Here is a 10954-nt window from a genome sequence, read left to right as displayed (position 1 = left end):
ATCCTGTTGCTGGCGGCCCCTCCCTCCGTCCCGGGGGTCCCACCGACGCGGAAAGCCAGGCGATCCCCCTTACCCCCCAACCCCGACCCACCCACCCAGGAGCGAGCGCCTACGAACCCTGGTCCTCCTTGGCTCTCCTCCCCATGCCAACGACCTGTGGCTCTCCAGCGATCCGGCGGCGCGCACCAGGCCTCCGGGGAGCCCGGCTCCGACGGCGAGGGTCCTCCTTCGGTGCAGGGGCGATCGACGAGGACCCCCCACCTCCAAGCCCGAACCTGGACGCGGCTATGGGCGTTGCTTCCCCGCCTTCAGATGCATTGCTTTGGAGGGGGGGGGGAGAGTTTCTTTCTCCGGGCGGCCAGCTCCTGGGGATTTCCCGGTGGTCTTCTTGGGGGGGGGGGAGAAGTACTATCTCAGCTTGGCTGGGAGGCCGCCAAAGCCCCCCCCCTCCAGATCGCCCCGCGTGGCAGCCTCCTGCAAAACGCTACGTGCCAGGCATTCGCAAAGCTCCTGCGCTCCCGCCCGGTTGCAGCAGCAGCTGGATGGAGCGGTGGCTGTTTTGCTCGCCGCCCTGCTTGTTGTGCTGAAATGCACCGGCTCCCCCGGGGGAAACGAGTTCCTGGCTGCTATGGGGCGAAATGCACCGGCTCCCCCGGGGGAAACAATTTCCTGGCGGCTATGGGACACAATGCACCGGCTCTCTCCCGGGGGAAACGCTTTGCTGGCTGCTCTTGGGAGGGAAACGGGACCTATTCTTCCACTCGCCAGGAAACAGCTGGTGGGGCGTAGGGGAGTGGGGGGGCCTTCCCACCTTCCGCGTTGGGTGCCAAGCAAACCGAGCTGGGCTGCCAAGAGAGGCAGTCCGGCCGGGCGCACGTTTTGGGCGGGGGTTGCGCGTCTTTCCAGGAATGGGAGACCGTGCGACTTCGATGCAAAGCCCGGCAGGTTGCGAGCAACAATTGCAGAGCTGGGAGTGCAAGACCGCAAAGGCATTGGGCTGTGGCTCAGTGGCAGAGCATCTGCTTGGCATGCAGAAGGTCCCATCATGTTCAGTCCCCGGCATCTCCAGTTAAAGGGACTCGGCAAAGTAGGTGATGTGAAAGACCTCTGCCTGAGACCCTGGAGACCCACAGCCGGTCTGAGTAGACAATACTGACTTTGATGGACCGAGGGTCTGATTCAGTACAAGGCGACTTCATGGGTTCCGGAGCAGTTGTGGCTCCAGGTAGAGCACCTGCTTGGCATGCAGAAGGTCCCAGGTTGAATTCCCCAGCATCTCCAGGTAAAGGACTAGTTAAAGGGACTAGGCAAGTAGGAGATGTGAAAGACCCCTGCCTGAGACCCTGGAGAGCTGCTGCTGGTCTGAGTAGACAATACTGACTTTGATGGATCAAAGGTCTGACTCAGTGTTCATGTGTTCATTCAACACAAAGCCGAAACCTTTTGTGGCTACAGCCGCCATGTTTGGCTCGCGGTGGTGCAAAAGCGTTGCTGGCCTGGCCCCTGCACCGTGTTGCGAATGCAACCCAACGCTCGGATGTTTCCCCCCATTAACTTCGACAGGATATGGGTCGCGCCCCTTGAGTCCTTACCTTGCAAGAATGTCTCCTTCCTTCCTGCCGAGAATTTCGTGAGAACAATCATGGCATTTCCAGAACCCATGCCAGGCCTGTGCTGAAACCTCCTTTGTTAGTTGGTAGAAAAATGAGATTGCACTTGTCTTTATATGAATGCCTCTCCTTGTTTTATCTTTTCTTATGGAGTGGACTACAGTCTGTAGCTAAGCAGCCCGTTGAGCACTCCATATTAAGCAATTTTAGGATTGCCAACCACCAGGTGGTGGCTGGAGATCTCCCACTGTTATAACTGATCTCCAGGTGACAGGGATCAGTTCCCCTGGAGAAAATGACCGCTTTGGCCATTGGACTCTATGGCATTGGTCCCTCCCCTCCCCAAGCCCCACCCTCCTCAGAATCCACCCCCCCAAATCTCCAGGCATTTTCCAACCCAGAGCTGGCAACTCTAGCGTACCCTCAGGTGGGGCAGCTGCTGAGGCCCAGAACTTTTGGCAGGACCCTCTGCTGCAGACCCCCCACACCCAACATGCCCTTTCTCTGCCTGCTCACTTACCAGTGCTTCCCCACCCATGACTAGGCTTGCAAACCTCCAGGTAATAGCAGGAGATCTGCTATTACAACAGATCTCTAGCCGATAGAGATCAGTTCCACTGGAGAAAACGGCCACTTTGGCAATTGGACTCTAGGGCATTGAAGGCCCTCCCCAAACCCTGCCCTCTTGAGGCTCTGCCCCAAAAACCTCCCGCCGGTTGCAAAGAGGGACCTGACAACCCTAAGCAATTTGCTTAATATGCGTTATACCAGACGAATCTCCTGCGTAAGGCCTTATACAGTCAATGACATTGTGCTTCATCTACAGATGGCAGTCTCCAGGTGGGACCTCAGGATCCCCCAGGATTTCAGCTCATCTCCGGACTGCAAAGATCAGTTCCTCTAGAGAACATGGATGCTTTGAGGATGGACTCTACGGCATTGTACCCCAATGAGGTCCCTGTCTTCCCCAGGCTCTTTCCCCAAATCTCTATCCCCTCTTCAGCTAACTAATCTGTGTTTGCAGAACAAAGAGGTCTTGGCCCTCTAGGGCAATTGGTTGGCTGCTGTGTGAAAGAAGATGCCGGACAGGATGGACCACTGGTCTGATCCAGCAGGGCTCTTCTTATGTTAGTTTCACACTTAGGACCCCTTTGCTGAGGCATTAACTGAGGCATTTATTTATCACAATGGGTAGCCACGTCAGTCTGTCACCAGCAGTAGAAAAGAGCCAAGAGTCCAGCAGCACCTTAAAGACCAACACAATTTTGTTAGTCCTTGCCTGCTGGGCTCTGGCTCTTTTCCACTGCTACCTTAGACTAACACAATTTTGTTAGTGCTGAATGAATGAATGGTTTTATTTGCATTTAGACATAGGCCATACCAATCATAACATAGTAAAGGAAATAGGAGGTTAATAAATAGTAAAGGAAATGTGTGTGTGTAAAGTGCCGTCAAGTCGCAGCCGACTTATGGAGATCCCTTTTTGGGGTTTTCATGGCAGGAGACTGCCATATGGCAGGAGACAAACAGAGGTGGGTTTGCCATTTCCTGCCTCTGCATAGGGTCCCTGCTAAAATATACATAATTTTTTTTGCTAGTCTTTAAGGTGCTACGGGGCTCTTTGTTATTTTATTTATTTTATTGCCAGATAGATAGATAGATAGACAGAGACAGACAGACAGACAGACAGATAGATAGATAGACAGATAGTCTTTAAGGAGCTACCGGGCTCTTTGTTATTTCATTTATTTAATTGCTAGATAGATGTTATTTTATTTATTTTATTGCCAGATAGATAGATAGATAGATAGATAGATAGATAGATAGATAGATAGATAGATAGATAGATAGATAGATAGTCTTTAAGGAGCTACCGGGCTCTTTGTTATTTCATTTATTTTATTGCCAGACAGAAAGACAGTCTTTAAGGTGCTACCGGGCTCTTTGTTATTTATTTTATTGCCAGATAGATAGATAGATAGACAGACAGACAGACAGACAGACAGATAGATAGATAGTCTTTAAGGAGCTACCGGGCTCTTTGTTATTTCATTTATTTAATTGCTAGATAGATGTTATTAATTTTATTGCCAGATAGATGGATGGATGGATGGATGGATGGATGGATGGATGGATGGATGGATAGATAGATAGATAGATAGATAGATAGATAGATAGATAGATAGATAGATAGATAGATAGAGTTTTTAAGGTGCTACCGGGCTCTTTGTTATTTTATTTATTTTATTGCCAGATAGATAGACAGACAGACAGACAGTCTTTAAGGAGCTACTGGGCTCTTTGTTATTTTATTTATTTAATTGCCAGATAGATGGATGGATGGATAGATGGATAGTCAGTCTTTAAGGTGCTACCGGGCTCTTTGTTAACTTATCTATGGCATTGCCATTTCTTGCCAGCGCGCTGCCCATCAACGCCCCACCGCAGGCATTCCCGCACGAGGCAGAGAGCGGCGCCGCCCAGCCAGCCAGCCAGCCGAGGGCCTCGAGAAGAGGCAACCCGTCGCTATGGCAACGCGGCCGTCTCCTCCGCGACGGACGGAGAGACCGTTGTTCCCCCCCTCTCCTCCCGGCCGCCGCCGCCGCCAGCTCTCGCGAGAGCCTGACGGGAGGCCCCGGCGAGGAGGAGGAGGCGAGGCCGAGAGGCGGCTGGCGGAGGGGGTGTGTGTGTGTGGTGTGGGGGGGGGGCGCCCCTTTTCAAAAACACCCGGCGAGAGAGAGAGAGAGAGAGAGAGAGAAAAATGGCGGAGGACGACAAGTTCGAGGCCGCGGCGCCGTCGGGGGACGCCGAGGAAACGGCGGGGGCCCCCGGCAGCAGCAGCAGCAGCAACCACCACCACGAGCAGGAGGAAGAGGCGGGCGGAGGAGGAGCGGCGGCCAGGCCCGAGAGCGGCGGCGGCGCCAATGGCGTCAAAATGTGTGTGCCCGGCCGGGGAGGGGGCGTGGGTGGCCGGGCAGGGCCCGGTACCTGAGGGCCGGGGATTCGAGGGGGGGGGAGGGCCGCGCGGGCTGCTGGGAGATGAAGCCTGGAAGGGGGGGGTCTCTCTCTCCTCCCCTCCCCCCGGCGCTGGTTCTCTGAGGGGGGCGAAACGACACAATGCCCTTTTACCCCCCCCCTTCCTCAAGAACCTGCAGCGCCCCCCCCCTAAAAAAGCTGGCTTCTCCCCCCCCCTTGTAGGCTCACGATGTCATCAAGGGGGGGGGGAGAAGGGGGCGCTTTGGGCCTGGCTCCTTTCTGAGGAAGGGGGTGTGTTGTGGTAGTTTGGTGGGGGGGGGGTTTTGGTGGGGGGGGGCGTGTGTGTGCCTCACCCAGTGACCGGGAGTCAAGATGTCTAAACATGTCAGAAACTGGTTTAAATTTTGTAATGCGGACATGGGCTGTTACCGCACTTTGTATTCCCACCGACGTATTAAGAGTTTGAAAACATTATTAAAAAAATACTGTTCGCACTTCGTATGTATTCCCACCGACGTATTAAGAGTTTGAAAACGTTATAAAAAATCCTGTTCGCACTTCCTATGTATTCCCAGCGATGTATTAAGAATATTGTCGAAGGCTTTCACGGTCAGAGTTCATTGGTTCTCGTAGGTTATCTGGGCTGTGTTCTTCCTTAGGAAAGAAAATACCAAGACCACGGTTACAAGGAAAGAAAATACCAAGACCACGGTTACACAGCCCGGATAACCTACGAGAACCGGTGTATTGAGAGTTTGAAAACGTTATAAAAAAATCCTGTTCGTACTTCCTATGTATTCCCACCGATGTATTAAGAGTTTGAAAACGTTACAAAAAATCCTGTTCGCACTTCCTATGTATTCCCAGCGATGTATTAAGAGTTTGGAAACGTTACAAAAATTACTGTTCACACTTTCTATGTATTCCCACTGATGTATTAAGAGTTCGTAAGCGTTACAAAAAATCCTGTTCGCACTTTGTTTGGCCCCTTTAGCTGTGAAGACTATTTATAAGCCGTAGTATCCAAAAACCCTTTTAAAGCGGTGTTTTTTATAACATTTTCAAACTCTTAATACATTGCTGGGAATGCAAAGTGTGGTAACCCCCAACGTGCGAACAGTATTTTTTATAACGTTTTCAAACTCTTAATACATCGGTGGGAATACAAGTACGGTAACAGCCTTTGTTTGGCCCCTTTAGCTGTGAAGACGTCTTCCAACCATTTATAAGCCGTGGTATCCAAAGACCCTTTTAAAGCGATGGGGGTTACCATACTTTGTATTCCCAGCGATGTATTAAGAGTTTGGAAACGTTACAAAAAATACTGTTCGCACTTTGTTTGGCCCCTTTAGCTGTGAAGACGTCTTCCAACCATTTATAAGCCGTGGTATCCAAAAACCCTTTTAAAGCGATGGGGGTTACCGCACTTTGTATTTCCAGCGATGTATTAAGAGTTTGAAAATGTTATAAAAAAATAACGCTTTAAAAGGGGTTTTGGATACTACGGCTTATAAATGGTTGGAAAATGTCTTCACAGCTAAAGGGGCCAAACAAAGTGTGAATAGTATTTTTTATAGCGTTTTCAAACTCTTAATACATCGGTGGGAATACATAGGAAGTGCGAACAGTATTTTTTATAATGTTTTCAAACTCTTAATACATCGCTGGGAATACAAGTGCGGTAACAGCCGATGTTTTTTATAACATTTTCAAACTCTTAATACGTTGCTGGGAATACAAAGTGCGGTAACCCCCAAGTCAAAAAGGAGGCTTTGTGATGGAGGCCCTTTACGCAGGGGAGGGTTTTGCCTTGGATTTGCTGCTCTCTGTGGTTTTTTTAAAAAAAAGAATTTTTAATATTTATTTTCAGTTTTGTAGAATCGTACAGTTGGAAGGGACCGCCGGGGTCATCTAGTCCAACCCCCTGCATAATGCAGGAAATTCACAACTACTTGGGTTGCCAACCTCCAGGTATTGAGAGAACAAAGTAGACACCACTGTACAAGTATCAAGGGCTTTGGAAATCAGTACAGGAGCGAAGCCAATTTAAACAAAGTGCAAAATTCTTTATAAGCTACCACATATAGTTCAAGACAATACAAGACAAAATGTACAACAAAACGCACAAAATTCTATATATACATATGTACAGAAGTTGTTTGACATAGTTGTCTCAATTGTGAGTACAAAATCTTATTGAAGACAAATATCAGGTGATAAGCCTGACATATCAGGTGATAAGCCTGATGATCAGGTGATAAGCCTGATATATCAGGTGATAAGCCTGATGATCTCTGGCTTATCACCTGATATTTGTCTTCAATAAGAATATTGTGTACTCACAATTGAGACAACTATGTCAAACAACTGTACATATGTATATATGGAATTTTGTGGGTTTTGTTGTACATTTTGTCTTGTATTGTCTTGAACTATATGTGGTAGCTTATAAAGAATTTTGCACTTTGTTTAAATTGGCTTCGCTCCTGTACTGATTTCCAAACCTCCAGGTACTAGCTGGAGATCTCTCGCTATTGCAACTGATCTCCAGCCAATAGAGAGCAGTTCACCTGGAGAAAACGGCCGCTTTGGCCATTGGACTCTATGGCATTGAAGTCCCTCCCCAAACCCTGCCCTCCTCAGGCTCCGCCCCAAAAACCTCCCGCCGGTGGTGAAGAGGGACCTGGCAGCCCTAACAACTACTCCCCCCCCCACACCTCCAGTGACCCCCTACTCCATGCCCAGAAGATAGAATCATAGAGTTGGAAGGGACCACCAGGGTCATCTAGTCCAACCCCCTGCGCAATGCAGGAAATTCACAACTACCTCCCCTGCCACACACCCCCAGTGACCCCCTACTCACACATATACACATACCTTTATTGGCATAATTACAATGCTTAAGACAAAAAGTGACCCCTACTCCATGCCCAGAAGATGGCCAAGGTGTCCTCCCTCTCATCATCTGCTTAAGGTCATAGAATCAGCATTGCTGACAAATTTCATATAATACAAACAAAAACAAGCATTACAAAACAATGCACTAAAAAAAAATAACTACTGAAACAAACTAATAAATCTCTAAACGCACATTTGTCGCTTCTCGGCCTTTTGGCTAAGATCAAGCGTGTAGCATTGATGCACATTTCTTCCCCCTCTGAATTCTCAAAACTGCATGGGTGAAGGGGGCTTATTTTTGAGTCTTGAGAATTCGGACAGGAAAAAATGTGCATCTACAGAGGTGGCAAATCCAAGGCAAAACCTCCTATGCATAAACGGCCATAGCTTTTGAAGATCAGCTGGTTTACTGGCCGTCATCCTTATGCATAAGGTTGTCCATCATTATGGATCATGAGAATGGTAGTGTTTATCATCATAATAGTGGAAAGCGTAGTGGACCTATGGCGACCCAGTAGGGTTTTCAAGGCAGGAGACAAACAGAGGTGGGTTTGCCATTTCCTGCCTCTGCATAGGGTCCCTGGATTTCCTTGGTGGTCTCCCATCCAAAAAACAAACAAAAAAACCCAAATACTAATATGCATTGGTTTTATTGTATAATAATGTTGTACGCCGCTCTGAGCCCGGCCTAATTATGACTATTATTATTAGCCAGGGCTGTCCCTCCTTAGCTTCCAAGAGCTGATGAGATCAGGCTAACCTAGGCCTTTCTTCACTGTAAACCCCTCCCCCCTTAAAGTGATAATTTCCTAAATTACAGTTTACCTTTCCAGGCTTGTAAGTAGCTGCTCACCTGATTGCCTCTGCCAAGTAAAGAGGTTTCCAAGCAACAAGACTGGGAAACTTCAGGCAAATGTCTGCGTCAGTGTGTAAATGCTTTTATTTAATTTTATCTTTGCACAAATAACTGTCAGTCAAATTGCGACCTGAAAAGGGGCACGACCCAGGGACAGACACCAATGTTTCCCTAGAAGAAAAATATTTTCTTTATTTCATGATTGACTGACCAAAGTAGCCTAGTAAATACTTTGGTATCTTAGCAACTTTGCTGTCTTGTTTGGAGTGCATTCCTTTGGTAGCTAAAGTCTGTCCTCCTGGTTCTAAATGTCTTCCTTTAAAATGTGTATTTTTGGAGCTTACTGGACTGCGATCCTGTGAACATTTACTAGAAAGTAAGCACTAAAGAATAACAAGACTTACTTTGAATAAAGGTGTAAGATTGGGCTGCAAGGTTTAGGTAGATTTGCAGTATTGCAGTGCCTTCAATTATCTTAGCATTGGTTCTTGTAGGTTATCCGGGCTGTGTAACCGTGGTCTTGGAATTTTCTTTCCTGACGTTTCGCCAGCAACTGTGGCAGGCATCTTCAGAGTAGTAACACTGAAGGACAGTGTCTCTCAGTGTCAAGGGTGTAGGAAGAGTAATATATAGTCAGAAAGGGGTTGGGTTTATCTTAGCATTGATTTATGTTTTTATAGGGGTGTCTTAGAATATTTAACCAAATAGTATTGGATCCCAGTGAAATATTACTTTTCTGGTTGTTCCCAGGTTCACATTTTATTTCTTGAGATCTGTCTACCCGTTTTCAACTTGTAGGTTTGCATTCAGCATTAGATCCTATGTGGATGTCTATCATCTGGTTAAGCCATCCCATGATTTAATTTTAGATATTACGATGAGCACTTTTGTGTTCAGTGAATACTGTAGCCACGTACTGCTTTCTAGGATATAACCTCAGCTATGTAGACGGCAGCATCTGTTGCCTAGTCTGGAGTTCGTGCTAAGGAGATAAGCGTCTGCGGGAATTGCTGTATGCTCTAAGACAGCAAGAACTTAAAGTTAATAGATTTCATGTAAGCGGTGAATCCATTTCATCCCTAGATATACAGTCCTTTCTTGCGGTCTGATTTGTTTGTAAATCTTTGGGCCATAACACTTTGCCTAAGTCTTTGTTTTTGCCTAAGCAGTTGCTAATGCTGCACTTGAACACATGAACACACGAAGCTGCCTTATACTAAATCAGACTTTTGGCCCATCAAAGTCAGTATTGTCTACTCAGACCGGCAGCGGCTCTCCAGGGACTCAGGCAGAGGTCTTTCCCATCACCTACCTGCCTAGTCCCTTTAACTGGAGATGCCAAGGATTGAAGCTGGGACCTTCTGCATGCCAAGCAGATGCTCTACCACTGAGCCATGGCCCCTCCCCATTAAACATTACTGCTACAATGCTTTTCCCCCTCCTAACATTTGTCTTAGTGTTTCATAGCAGTTCCATTAGACTACAGGTCTCCTTTGTAGGTTTAGTGAAAACACTGAAATTTGCTTCTGGTCTCTTAAAGTTCTAACCTGCTGCTGTATCTACGCAATCACTCTTGAAATTATTTAATTAAAATATGTACACTTTGCTTTTTCTCCTTAATGGGGGAGCCTAAAGCACCGTCCAACAGCAACCCTGTGAGGTAGGGTAGGTAAGGCCGAGAGAGATTTGGCCCAAGGTCACCCATTAAGCTTCCATGGCAGAGCTGAAATTCAAACCTGGGTTTCCAAGACCCTTGTCTGACATTTGGTCAACTACACCAGAGGTTCCCAAACCTTTTGAGTCACGGAGCACTAATTTTCACCTAGCAGCTATATACTAAACCGAATGACAGTAGTATTTTTCTTTCCAATCTCTTCACGGAGCACTAGGAGATGCTTTGCGGAGCACCAAGTACTCCTTGGAGTACAGTTTGGGAACCTCTACACTATACCATGCTTATTTTTCAGTGTAGGGTTGCAAATGCTACAATAATTTCTTTCGGATTGGGTCAGGAACATTGATTAGCGTGTTCCTGTTCTGTCGAATGTTCCCATTACATTGACTGGCTGGTGTACACAGTAACCATCTAACACATGTATTTGTTTAAAACATTTATATCCCACCTTATTTCCTTAGGCTCAAAGGAGCTTACAGCATATGTCAAAGCGGCTTACAATCAGATTGTGCACATTCCTCATGTGTTTTTATGAATGTGTAGAGTGTGTGTATGTGTGTTTTTCATTAACAGCCAACGTGGTTACGAGTGGTGGTCTGGAGCGATGGACTCTGATCTGGAGAACTGGGTTAGATTCCCCACTGCTCCACATGAGCTGTGGACGCTAATCTGGTGAACAGGGTTGGTTTCCCCACTCCTTCACACAAAGTTCTGGGTGATTTTGGGCTAGTCACAGCTCTCTTAGAGCTCTCTCAGCCTCACCTACCTCCCAGGGTGTCTGTTGTGGGGAGGGGAAGGGAAGGCGATTGTAAGCCGGTTTGATTCTTCCTTAAGCGGTAGAGAAAGTCGGCATATAAAAACCAACTCTTCTTAACCAAAAGCACATGCACTATCAGGGATTCCTGGTGCTAACTTGTATATTAAGGTTAGCGTGTGATG

The sequence above is a fragment of the Euleptes europaea genome, chromosome 20 (genome assembly GCF_029931775.1).
Source record: "Euleptes europaea isolate rEulEur1 chromosome 20, rEulEur1.hap1, whole genome shotgun sequence".
Classification (NCBI taxonomy): domain Eukaryota; kingdom Metazoa; phylum Chordata; class Lepidosauria; order Squamata; family Sphaerodactylidae; genus Euleptes; species Euleptes europaea.
Note: the sequence above shows the minus strand (reverse complement) of the source record.